This window comes from Apis cerana, linkage group LG4 (genome assembly GCF_029169275.1).
Source record: "Apis cerana isolate GH-2021 linkage group LG4, AcerK_1.0, whole genome shotgun sequence".
NCBI classification, from domain to species: domain Eukaryota; kingdom Metazoa; phylum Arthropoda; class Insecta; order Hymenoptera; family Apidae; genus Apis; species Apis cerana.
In genome coordinates this window covers 8,342,501-8,356,678 of record NC_083855.1, presented here as the reverse complement: position 1 = coordinate 8,356,678, position 14,178 = coordinate 8,342,501, and the positions used below count along the sequence as shown (strand labels likewise).

The 14,178-nt window shown below is 37.7% G+C and overlaps 1 protein-coding gene across 9 annotated transcripts in view; it reads right to left on the bottom strand.

Annotated features, from left to right (window-relative positions):
• The window catches only part of LOC107999028 (longitudinals lacking protein, isoforms H/M/V-like), a 98,219-nt gene that overhangs the window by 49,248 nt on the left and 34,793 nt on the right, over positions 1–14,178 (bottom strand). The window contains exons 4-5 of one of the 9 annotated variants that reach the window (XR_009829529.1): positions 11,115–14,178; positions 1–10,946 (exon numbers count right to left, since the gene is read on the bottom strand). The exon at positions 1–10,946 is cut by the window's left edge and continues 27,303 nt beyond it; the exon at positions 11,115–14,178 is cut by the window's right edge and continues 1,132 nt beyond it. The exons of 7 other annotated variants lie outside the window; for them this stretch is intronic. The gene's annotated coding sequence lies outside the window, so the exon portion shown is untranslated. One more of the 9 variants, XM_062073963.1, reaches the window with a different exon arrangement.

Sequence of the window (14,178 nt, the reverse complement as noted above, 5' to 3'; positions counted from 1 at the left end):
CATAGGTCTTTTTCCTTTAAAATCTTCTCCCCCCGCCCCTCTCCCCGATCAACGATATATTTTAAACAATTATTATCTCTTAACGCTAAACGAATTAAAAATCACTACTCCTACAACTTCCCTTTCCTAAATCTAAACAATTTTTGTACTATGTGTAATTCGTTTAAATTTCTCACTTTTCGAATAATAATAATAATGATAATAATTAATAATAATAATAATAATAATAATAATAATAATAATAATAATAATAATAATAAAACTCGACGATAATAGATCAATCGAATCGACACATATTCACGTTTATGGGCGTAACGCGTGATCTTACTCTTCCAAAAAGAGCAAAGAAATCAAACAACAAAACGAAACCAAATCGAATCGAATCGAATCGAATCGAATCGAACGAAATCAAATGGAGGGGAAAAAAAAAAAAAAAAAAGAAAAACAGATTCGACAGACGATTTTAATTAACGAGATTAAAAAAAAAAAAAAAGATAACGAGACAGAAATAGGTTTAGAGGAATAGGAAATGGACGAAATTGGGCGAAAATTCCGGGAACTCGAAATCCTCGCGTCGAATATCTTAATGGCCGCGGGGAAACGGAAGTCGAGGCGAGCGCGATTCGGTTGCGCGGTTCGGGGAGCCATCCGGGGGGAAAAGGGGGGAGGGGATGACCTAAAACCCTACGTTAATTGGAACTTTACTAATTGATTGTACTCTACGTGAGCGGCGCGCGGCGTTCATTAATTCTCTTCTCGATTGCACTTTACTGGGCGATCGTTGTTCCGCGTTTCGCGGCGTAATTGCGACCTCGAACGTGTCCGTGCACCTATCAAGGGAAACGGGCGACCGATGCGTGCGTGTAAATAGGGTCGACGTCGACGACGTCGCACGCCGACGACGGCGTCGAATGCTTCTCCTCGTTGGCTACGTGCGATCCTCGAAATCACGTTCACGATCGAGGCAAGAGAGCGTAAAACCCGCGCACGGGTTCGAGACAGGTTCGATGTCTCGAAAATTCTGACAGCTGTTCCGACAGGATGCACGTATGCCCCACCTTTAAACGAAAATCGAGTAACGTTGGAAATATTTTTTTCTACTGTATTTATTAACGTAATAATTCTGCCATCTGATCGACGTACGAATCAATCGATTCCCAAAATTTGTGGAACACGCTGCTGCGAGGCGGGCATTGACTTGAGCGATGGATTTAAGTTAATGGCTCGTGTAAGGGTTGTGATGTTTCAACATCCGTGAACCATTGGTTTAAAATCGATTCAGGGAATCGTAACGTGTTCCACTGTACGATCAATCATAATTGAAGTTATACGTATATCGTACATCACTACAGGATGATCGGAGCGATGATTCGTACACTTGTGTACGCGGTTTAAAATTGTTTAAAAAGATCATTTTACGAGCATAATGCAATTAACGTATAATACGAAGCTACGGATTAATTTTCTCTTTCTTCCCGCGGATTCCTTCGTGCTCGTCACCCCTCGCTCGAATGCTCGCCGAGATCGTCGCTCGCGATCGTAATTGGTAATTGAGTCGAGGAGAGGCGATACGTCGTCGAGAGTCACTAACGCGTGGAAATTAAACGCGCCGCGATAAATGAACGAGAGTGGCCCTCTTAGGGGAAATCGTGGAAAATGTCCGACCATTCGTGCTTTTTTTCTCCTTCTTTTTTTTTCTTTTTTGAATAGCGCATGCATGGACGAACGTGAGATTTATTTATTTATTTATTTATTTCTCTCTTCTTCGAAATTAACGAGGTATTGTGCGATCGTTCGCGCGACGAGAACTCGAGGGTTACGTTTGGAGGGGTGGTTTTGGTTGATGCGAAGGATTCGTTTCGATTCCTTGGAAAATTTTGAAAAATGTTTTTTTTTTTTTTGCTCTCATCGACTCTGCGCGTTCGAGAAAATTTAAAGAAGCAAAGAGAAGAGAAGTGGAAGAAATAGAAAGATCGTATCGAATCTGTATCTTTCTGTTCTGAAACGTTGCATTTGCGTTTGCAGCTCTCACTTTGATCGACTATTTGCTACATGATTCGATAAATATCTAGTAATAACACGTATCCAAACTAATTACCGTTTCCAATTTATTACGTAGAAATTATTCAATTAATTTGCAAAACTATATTCGTGCTCGTCAGCATGTTTATCTGTTTGTAATTGCTAAAATTATATTGGTTCAATTAATCGGTCCGATTAATAACCAAAGCGAAATAATTCTAATCAAAGAGAAGAAGAAGAGGAAAAAAAAAAAAAGGATCACTGTACGTATTTTTCAATCAAATTTTCATACGACGAAAAATATAATATATCTTTTCTCTCGGGAAAGAGAGGTAAAAAAACACGAACGGCATTCGTGAATTTTGCATCGAACAGCTGGCAAATTTGTAAGCTCGTGCAAGAGCTTCTCCGAGCTCTTTAATTTTTGAAACGGCCATCTAAATTTACGGGAAGATGTCTAATGTCCGCGGCATCGTAAAATAACGCAAACGATCAAGGGACGATCCCCTTGTGCTCAGAATTTCCTTCCTCTTTCCCTACGATCAACCGTGCACAGGACAATTACCCTTTCTACTTCGCGTGCGCCATTCCACGCAATTGTTCCCGTGCAAAAGTTGGTTCGAACGTATCGGCAATTTCGTCTGAATTCTCCATATATCTTTTTCGAGTTGGAATTATTTTCTCTCTCCCTCTCTCTCTCTTTTCACGCGATTTTCTCGCTTCGAATTTAGATGGAGAGCTCGTGAAGCGTCCTGTACGAGCGAGAGAGGACGAATAAGAAGATCGTGAGAAGGAAAAAAGAATATACGTATATATTTGTATTTGTCTCGCGCGTAAATTTTTGCAACAATTTCATCATCGAGAAATAAGCAATAAGTTTATCTTTCACGAATGACATTTGTAAACATGCTCGTTTTCTCATGAGTCAGTTTTCGAATCTCGATAGTAAGCGGAAGTGGAGATTGCATAAATATTTCTATCTTGTTTTTAATTTAAATAAGATAGATGGAAAAAAATAGAAAAGAAAAGAAAAACTACGGAGATCAAAGCGTTCAAATTTGGCGAAAATATTATTATTTTTTCTGTCGATCGTTTCGTTATTTTTCGTATTTCGATAAATACTCGAATTGATAATAATTGGATCGTAGGTAATCCAGAAAAGTTTTGGCCAATTTTTACATTTCTCTATATTTTAATTGATTCATTGACTTACGATTTTTTATTCGAGTCGACGTTTCAATTATTCGTATATCGTTGTAACATCGTATCAAATCCGAAATATGGATAAATTATACGCAATTTGTAATTATGTCATTTTCAATTTCCAAAATTGAAATTCGTATCGATTGTAATTTAATATCGAAATTCGTAAGAAAAATATCAAGAAAAATATCACAAAACAAGCAGATAATCAGAAATATTAAGTATCCTAAAATTAAATAACCTAATTTAAATTTGAGTATCTTATGGATCATATCTAATGAATCCAATATAATTTTGGAATGATCGAAAAATTGTTCGATCAAAATTTCGTGAGAAGAGAATAATAAAACTCCTCGAAGATCGACAGAATCTATCACCCAACGAAGCAACGTGCTATTCTCATATCTATATTTCCACGTAAAAATCTGATTAAATTTCCTTTAAAAGAAAGATTATAAACCCCTAAACCCTAAAACTCTCAAATGTTCTTTCCATAAAATCAGCTTTCCAATTTCTCAAATGAAATTCTAGAAAAATATATCAATCCACTTAAAAATAAGACAAAAAAAATCCGAAATTCTATCTTTCGGATACCCAATCGATTATTAATCGCGAAAAAATCTCTAATTTCCAACCCACCACGACTCACCAATCCTCCCCTCGGTCACTTATGTGGAAAAAAAAAATCGGTTGTTCTCCACACGCAAAATTGAGCGTCACTGTCCAATTTACGATTTATCTGTGGTGACGTGCACGTCGTACATACATGCATGCATGCATGATCGCTCGGTCGCTCGTGAGCGCGATAACGCAGCGCAGTTGGGTCGATGCATTATGCAGTTTTCCGTGCGTTCATTATATTTTTAGACCTTTACGATTGCAAGGTTACAGTTGTGACGGCTGGCTCTTCTCGTTAATTGCGATTTTTCCGCGACAATCGTCTTCTCCCCGGATAACCACTCCTACTACGAAACTTTCGCCATTGCAACGCGTTGCCAGAGAATTACGTTCTCTCGAGATCGAACGACTTTTGCACCGTTTATTTTTTACCCATGGAAATTCGATGTTTACGGATCGAAACGGAATATTTTTTTCTTCTTCTTCTTTTTATGGAAGCATAGTATATAAAGCAAAGATCGTTAATAATTTTGATAAATTTTAGTGAAATTACCGATACTGATACGAGAAAAATTGAGAAAAGCTTGTCCAAGATGGAGAATTGTTCTGGCTAGCAGAAAGGGGAGATGTTTGATGCAAACGCATTTGACACTTTTCCATGTTTAGATGATGCACTTGAGAGATAGAAGAGAGGAGGAAAAAAATTTGTCTTCGCGATCGATCGAAGGATTTGTTGATCTAAGCAAGTAAGAAAATAAAAATTTAGAAATTTTATCGAGAGCGCAGACAGATTACAGACAGCGCGAATGCTTTATCAAAGAAATACACCAATTTTTTCACTTCTGCCACACGATAACCTATTATTTTCCTGAAAGTCCACGAGTCTCTCCAACTTCCTCTTTATAGAGCTCGGATATATCTGGAACTAACTGGCGGACGAATTTTATTTTCCGATCTACATTAGAGAAACATAACGAATATTTTATAAAGATTCAAATATTCAAAACCATCCGAGAATCAAATCCAAACAGAATATATATACATATTCGAAACAACTATTAAATCTTTCTTTTTGCACCAGATCTACACTTTCCCTCCAACGTTTCCAAAAAAAACAAAAAAAACATTATGAATATTTCATCAGAAAAACTTTCCTATCCTCTCTCTCTCTCCCTCTCCAACTGCAAGCGAAACCAAGTAACGAAATACCAGATCCTATCCATCCATCGAGAACCCCGAGCGGTACACTCTCGAAACAGAAGCGAATTTTTTTTCTGTTTTCCCTTCTCCCTCCCTCCTCTCCCTCCATCGAGCCGATCCTTGGACGGCCCTCTCCCCCAACCCCCTGTTTTCCCTGTCCCACGTCCGTCCGTTTCCACATTGCAATTGTCTGTGACGGTTAATCGATGCTCGTTATAAATTGATCGACCGTTTCGCGACGACCCGATCGAATTCGATTGGGTTCCCGTGGGAGGGGAAGAAGGGAGCGGGGGCCGAAAATTAAAGCTCGATTAAACGCGGAATCACGCGCGGTTTAAACGTCGATCCGGGCTTATCTGGGTGGGCCGATCAAAATTCGCGGAAAATGCGAGGTGAGAGAGGGGGAGGGGCGACGCCACTTACGCGGAAACTTACGTGACGAAATAGGGGAGAGAGAGAGAGAGAGAAATAGGAAAAATCCTTCGAAAACATTTTCGCAATGATTAAGCGATTAGCCGATGGTCGAACGGCGATTTCAAGATTCTTTCTTTCATTTTCTTTTGTTATTCTTAGGGATTTGATTCGTTTGATCTGTTTTCTCTCTTTCTCTCTTTTCTTTTTTTTTTTTCTTTTTTTTTTTTTGGTTTCTTTTTCTCGAGGAAAAGGATAGAGACGATGGAGATTCGTTCGTGCATAAATCCGGATCGAGTTTTGTGTTATCGTGAAATGTACGAGTTGGAACGATTTAGATGTAAGTTGGTTATGTAAACGATAAATTTTGTCGGGAGGTTTGTTCGATAAACACAGTGGTCATAAGTCGTGGTAAATTATAAAGAATTGATACGAATGTTTCTGTTTTTTCATCTGTAGAGAGAAATCTGTGTTCGACGACGCGCGTGCAGTGTTTAGATTTTATTGAATTTATCTAAGACCCGACGCATTCTCAATCACGTACCTTATATTAATATTACTTTTTTTTTCTTTTTTTTTTTTTGGAAAACAGAGAATAGCCTTGTTTCGAAAATTTCCATCATTTTTCAATTTATTACTTTTAGATACTTTTAGACAATCGCCCAATATGTAACGAAAAAAATAATAATTCTCTTTTATATTTTTATCGGTTACAGAAGAAGAAATTACAAAAAGTGAAAATTGGAAAAGTCGTTTCATCCCTTGACTATAATTTTTAATTTCTCGATTCGAGTAATATGAAAAAATCGATAATGGATATTGAATAATTTCGCGTAAAAAATTTTTTCCCGAAATTTTGTTTATCTTTTCATCGAAATAAAAATAAATTACGGGATACAATAATTCACAGGATTGAAAATCGTATCTTTTTCGAACACGAACGATTCCCCCACCCCGAAATATCACACAATTGTTTATCAAAATTATCAAGTGCGTTAAATTTTCATCGATCGATTAAATCGTTATCACGTTATGGAGTTATCGATACGATTTTTTCAATTTTTTTGATTCCAAATTAACGAACACGTCTCTAACGTAATTTTTTTCTTTTTTTTTTTATTATTTAACAATCAACGAGATACGATTCGATTCTCGTCGAGAATATATTAATAGAATTCCCATGAGCTAGCTAATAATATCGAATTAATCCGATTACACGGAATTTCATTTTAAACTCGACAAACATCGATTCCCCGATTATTAACCGAGATTTCGCAAATTAAGTGAGAGAATTATTTTTTTTTTTTCCAAGATACGAATTTCACAAATTTCTCCAATAAAAACAAAAAATTTTATTTACTTTCGTTGCGCCGATAAAACGAGGATGAAAGTATAAATTAAATTTAAAAATAGCTCGAACTGAATCATTTGATTTTTACAAAATGATCTTTCGATTTTCCCATCTTTTTTATCTTTTTCAACGATCAATCACGTATATATGAATATAAATAGAAACAAGAAACAAGATAGAAACAAGAAATGCAACGTTCCCATGCAACGTGTAAACATTTTGCTTATCAATGCTTGTAATTTAATATGTATATGTGTGCGTGTGTGTGTGAGAGAGAGAGAGAGCGCATGAATCAATTGCGTTTTTCACACACAAATCGTTTACATCTTTCTTTTATCTTATTCGATTCAATAATCGATGGGAATTGAACGAAATTCGCGTTTCGTTCCATCGAAACGAAATGAAAATCGAGTTTCAATTCATTGACTGTTAATAAACGAAATTATTGAGTTTTAGCTAATCTCGAAAACTGTACTGAAAAAGCAAACACGTGGTGGAGGCAAACGGAGGAAACAGAGGTGGTATCGATTGTTTATAAAAACTTATTAATTATTAAATATTTATCTGATTCGAGGCGAAATAGCATCGAGAAAATTGCGAATAGGTCGAAATGTCACAAGCCGCGTAATTTTAATGATTCGTAATCTCTTGGTGTATTTATTCCTCGTTCGCTAAATTAACTGAGAAAAAAAAATTTACGCTCCTCCGCTCGATACATTAGCTCGATAATAAATATACATAATTCTTTCTTGCATTACCTGTACACATAAGAATTTCATGACGTTTATCATCACGTGATAAAAAAAAGGAAAAAATAAGTAGAGAAGTATCGTGGAATGTTCGCTCGAAAAAGAAAGAAAAAGAAAAAAAGGAGCGGAAGAAAGAAAGGACAATCGAAAAAAAAAAAACAACGTTCGAATGCAAACTTCGTCAAACTAGGACCGAAGACGGTTCCACAGAGTTCCATGATCGACGTGACGCGTTTTTTTTACCCGACTGTCAATCATCGAACGAATGTCGATACTTCGAAACGCCGTTGGATTAAAAACGCCGTCAGGATAGAAACGCAAATTCGAAAAAAAAAAAAGAAGAAAGAAAAGAGAAAAAAGGTAAATAAAAAAAAAAAAGAAGGAAAAAAAACTCACGTCAAACTGTTGCAAAAAGTGGAAGCGAATCGTTTCCAGTTTACAAGCTCGAAACTCCACCTAATCCTGTCTGGAATCAGATCTGGCAGCCAGCCAGGAGAGCAAAAGGAGAAAATGGCGGAAAGAAAAATAAAACGAGGATCAAAGTAGAATTAAACGCGGGGAAAGGATTCGAGTTGGGGGGCGAGACGAGGACGCGTAAACTTTTTTTGATCCATCCGTGGCTGATCCGCGGTGACGGATTAATATTCACGATTTCACGGTCCCTAACGACATTGAAATCGCGTGCAGCCCATCGATTAATCGATACGAAGCGAAGAGGAGAAGTCCCGTTGACCGATTCCTTTCCTTCGGTGCAGGGCCTCAACGCGGAACACGATGAATATTTCACGGATCGATCGATTTCTCCACCACTATTCTCCGTTCTCTCTCTCTTTCTCTCGCGAGGAGCACGAGGACGGCGGTAGAAAGCAGTCTGCTACTAAATATACAATAAGCTCGAGAAACCTAGGAAGGAGAGAGAGAGAGAGAAGAAAAAGTCCTGCTCGATGCACGACTACATCGACCGTAACTGCGAATGTCGAACGATCGAAATATCCTCGTTTCCCCCTCCCCTCTTTCCACCATGCCACCCTTCTTCGCGATTTCGATGGAAGAGATATTTTTAAGATTTTAATTTCTTTTCTCTTTTTTTTAAGGAAAGTTTACGTAGAAAATTTTATATATTCGATCCATTCAATATTCGGATTATAATTTTGATAATAACGATTTTTATTCCTGTTATCTATTTTTTTATGTGTAAAGAAAGAACTGTTGCGTTTACTTTAGTTAATCGTTGATGGGTTTCGCGATGCGAAATTACAGGGAGGAAAAGTAATTGTTAATGATACTTTAGAGATAGTTTCATAAGGTATAATTAATCGAGGGTTTTATTATAGTGTAATCGAGGGATAATAATAAAGGGGGGGAACTTTCTACATTTTCTACAGAGAAATAAATAAATCTGTTGGTTATCTATGGATAATTGAATAATATAGAAAATAGCGGGTTCGTTTCATTATCTATTTCGTTTGATGTTTAAAAATTAACTATTGCATCCTCTATCGTGAACTTCCCTATTACACGTCAGATGGTGAAACACAATCATACGTCACAATAAAAAATAATTAGCGGTCGGATAAATTTGTCAGAGACAAATGAAATTAAACGTTAAGAATGCAAATTTTAGATATTTCCTTAGCATTGTCTTATCATATTTACACGACCACTCCCTTCTTCGATTGTTAGGCGGACAAAAAAAGAGAAGAAAACGAGTAAGTAACAAAAGACCATTTTAGCTTCGAACACGTTGAATCATCATAAGTCGTCTCATAAATTATGTGTCATCATTCGTATGCAATCCAGAAGAAACAATTATTAGATCTTTTCGTTATTTGGAATAATCAATAACTTTCAAATTTCCAAACAATGCAATTTTTTAACCCTAATTTATTCTTTGCATTTTATGCTCAGAAAAAGTGCTTAAGAAAAAGTGAATTATCTATTTATTCAAAGTGAACAATTCGTAACAAAGTAAGTTTCCGTTTGTATCGTATATCGTACCAACTTTCCGCTTAAATAATAATCCTATTTAAATAAAAAATATCGTGTAATTCTATAAAAAAGAAAAAAAAAAAAAAAAAATTAAACATTTCCACACTTAATGCAATATTTTCAAGGAAGAAGCGAAAGACGCGTTAAACGTTAACGATAAAATATTTCTATTAAAAGAAGGATATTTTAATGAAAAGAAGAAACTTTACAAGACTTTTATGTCTTTACTAAAAATGATGAGGATAAATTGTAAAACAATGACGATACCTTTACACTCCCATCGATCGACAATATCACACAGGAACGAACCTAAAAACACGATAATGATAATAATATCGCGAAATATCACGTATTCCTTCTCCTTTTGATCTCGACTCCGCAGCGATCGAGCCGAAACTCGATCGTTACGCTTAAACACCCACGGTACGCGTTATTCAACCTTATCTAAACTAATAGGAAAACAAAAGTAAGCTGCTCGAATACTGGTTCTCGTATCACCCGTACGCTCATGAGAATATACGCGAGGTCATCGCCGCATTGTGACGGCCGAAACGCGATCCTTGCTTTGTTTCGCGTGTTTTCGCGCACGATTCGCGATTTTTCCCCCTCCTCTTTCTTTCTTTTTTTCGGAATACACCGAAAACGTGGAAAGAAATATTATCGTTTGTCGTGGATGCGCCGTGAAAAAGCGCGTCGCGCTTATCTTGCGCAGAATGTTTCCACAACTGTCGACTCGATATAGCCGACAAGAATGGTTTTCGTACCAATCGTGAGAATAGAGGAAAGATGAAATATCGTTGTGACTTTGTTTTCTTTTCTTTCTTTCTTTCTTTTTTTTTTTTCGAAAATTTTGATAATTGTTCGAAAAAAAAAATCAATTTAATAATTTAGAACTTTGCGTTGTAGTAGTACTGTTCGTTCTTAGGAATCTGATGAATTTCTTCGCGAAAGAAAGTATCGCATGGAAACACCATTTTTCTTTTTTTTTTTGCGATTCCTGATAATTATACATTTTTTTTTTTTTTAAATCAATTCATTTAACTTGTAAGTAATTTGTTGCGTTGAATATTCAAAGACGCGATATTGTAATTTGTTCGTCGAGTTTGCAAACCTGTTCTCGGATTGCACAATCGCTGCGTGAGAATTGTGCAATATTTGCAATTCAATCTCACCCTTTTTTTCCTTTTTTCTTTTTTTTCTTCTTTTTTTCAAATTAGGCACGAGTGAGGAAACAAGCGAATAATATCGACGCAACACCTCAACAAGCCCGATCAAACAGTAAAATACATAATGATTTACGATTATTTAAACATCGCTAAAATTTGAAATAAGAATTAAGATTTGCAATTCAACGCGAATGTTATTTATGGAAACTGCTCGTTCTCCATAATATTATCCACTCTCTGTAAAAAAAGTATTAATAACTACTAAGAGTATAAAATAAGAATATTCTAATTACATATTGTAAATTGAAAAAAGGAAAAATAAAAAAAAACGAAGAGAGAGAAAAAAAAAAGAAAAAGAAAAACATCAAAGATCTACGTAATTATTAATGTTTCTGCTTCTCATACCTCGATGGATTCTTCACCACGTCGATCCACAGAAATCGCACGGAATACATCCTGTTTACGGAATAAAGATGCGTTTTGCCTCGAACAGGTGTGTGTGTGTTCTCTCTTTCTCTTTCTCTCTCTATCTCTCCCCCTCTCTCTCTCTCTCTCTCTCTCTGCGCGCAACGTCACGTCAGCGTTCGGTCTTCCGTTTCCTCGCGACCATTTAGAGGACCTCGAAGAAATTTTCATACGTGCTCGTAACTGGACAGAAACGCGTTTCCTCCTCGAAAACGAAAGGTCAATTTCCAATTCTTCCATTCTTTTCTTCTTCTTATTGCACGATCTTCGAACACAAACCTATTCGAACACACACACTCGATCCCGTAGATCGAAAGAGATTCGAAAACACGACGACATTCTCCCTCGCGAAAAAAAGCACGTTCTCTTTAAACCCCGTTTCCTTTCGAACAAACCTGATGGATTAAAAAAATTTCGAGTCGAACTTCGAATTCGATCGATTTCGATCATCGCTTCTCTCATCTTGGTTTCGAAGCAAAAGGAAATACGCGTACGGAAATAAATAAACAGGGGATAGGATAAAGAAGGGGAGAGGGAAGGAGGGGAAAATCGAGTGAACCGTGATCGATATCAAGATTCAGAAAAAAAAAAAAAAAAGGAAGAATAAGGGAAACGCATTATCGTGATTTATAATAGTTATTGCACTGATTCGCTGGCCTACCGCATCGTCGTTAGATTATATTATACACGCGCCGACTTGGCTATCTCCGATGCGTTTGGCGCGGCCGACACGCGCTCTCGATATCGCGTTATATGTACGTCGATGCGCGTGATAGGGATTGGGTAAGAGGTCTGTGAACACGCGTAATACGTAGGAGCAGGCTACGCAGGGACGACAGGCCGTTCGCCAATGAGATACGCGATAATCTGTTCCCGTTAACGCGATGTAATTAACCGGAGCCTCGGTCTCGGATGAAACGGAACGAGGTCGAAAGGTGGAAAGATATTTAGCAGCATCGATATAGATAGACCCCACGTGCGAAGGATGAGTATCCTGCGCAGGGAGTCGAAGATCGAACGAAGCTTTGGAAACTTAATAATCGAAGAGAAAACTTTGGAACAATATCTAGGAGAGAAGAAACGAAGATTCGGAGAATTAAATCCTGTTTAAAGAGAAACTGTTTAGAAGATATTTGTTAGAAGAATTTAAATTAGGATAAGGATAAAATCTCGAAGGAAGAGTCAATCAAGGAGAAAGAACGAATATCTTTTTTAAGATATTTAGTCCAGATTTAAATTAGATATTTTAAAGGATACATCCTTTGAGAGTGTGATTCGAGAAAATTGTATCAAAAGCGTTCACGGTTAAATGAAACGAAGGATCGCACATTCATAATTCTTCTCGACGAATGGAAATAAACTCGATCCCGGCCAAAGAAAAACCTTTGACATATCAATTAATTCTGCGAGAGAATCGAATACCTTGAAAGCGTTTTGCCGTAAGAAAGAAGCGAAAAGTTTTTCTGGACTGGATCTGCGCGTGGACGTAGTACGACTAAATATGTTCGGTAACTCTCCTCGACGAGTTTCGCCGAGCGAATATAAACAGAAGCGCGAAATCCAACGAGCCGAGGTCGTCCGTAACGAACCGCCGCGTACGGGATAACAGAGCCGAGGAACGAAATACACGGACGCGCGCCACGAAGGGAATGCGAAAACAATTCGGGAAGGTTACGACGCACCGAAGATTCCGACACGCTCGAGTAAACTCGAGTCCGGCAGCCGTTGCTTCTTCGAGAAAAATTTCTTCAAAGAACGCTATACTATACGTCGACGTGTGTTTTGAACCACGAGAGAACGTCCACGACGAGCGCACTCGACGATCCTCCGTTTAAGAACGTGGACGTTTCTTGTCGCTAAACCCTCCCACGAATCCCGTACCCTACCTCGTCGTCAGTCCTAACCCAACCCCCCTCCCCGAGCCCCCTTGTGTCGCCCTTTTTCTCGCGCGTGTTTACGTGTGTATGTGAACGTGTGTATGCGTGTATGTGTGTATACGTGTGTGTCTGTGCGCGCATATGTGTATTCTTTTTTCTTTTTTTCTTCGTAAATCGTTTTATCGTCGGCGCGCGCGAATCCCAACACCCCTCCCCTTGTCAACTGTATAAAATATTCTCAATCGTATCAACAACAGTCACATCGTACATCGTACAACGTTATTACATTATTACAATAGTTTATAGTTAATCGTAATCAATATAATATTCACAGCATTTTATGAAAATCTCTTAAAAGCACCAACCGTGGCGGCTCAAATTTTTTTTTTCTTTCTCTCTTCTCTCTCTTCCATTCGTCCTCTTTCTTTCTTTCTTTCTTTCTTTCTTCCTTCCTTCCTTCCTTTCTTTTTCTTTCTTTCTTTCTCTCTCACTCTATCATTTCAACGTCCGTTTTTTTTTTAATTTTCTTTTTATCTCTTTTTTAATTTGTATCTCGATCTAAAAATCTCGATCTTCCATCTTCATCGTCCTCTTCTTTAATCGTGTTCTTCTTATTCTTCTCTTCTTTGTCTCCCTTTCTCTCCCATCCTCTCACTCTTTCTCCCTTTCTCTCTAACCTTTCTCTCACTCTCTTTCTCTCTCTCTCTTTCTCTCTCTCTTTCTCTCTCTCTCTCTCTTTCTTTCTCTCTCACTTTCTTCCTCTCACTCACATATATATATATATACCTTTAATAATTTATCGATATATATATAATATATATATATGTATATATAAGCTAAACGTTTCGTCTTAAAGCACTGATTAAACGAGGGAGCTCGTTTTAACGTGTCCCTCCCTCTGAACACGCGTTTACCAACCATCCTAACCAAAATCACAGGACTAACTAGAAACACCGCCGGCTTTTTGCCTCGTCGCTCAGTGGGGATCGATGAACGGGAGGTGTACACCCTCCGTGGAGACGAACGAAAAGACAGGAGAGAGCAGGAACGATAGCAGGGAGAGATAACGGGCACGGGGACCACGCGTGGGCAACGGAGGAGGCGCACGAACGTTTCTCGGCCGTTTA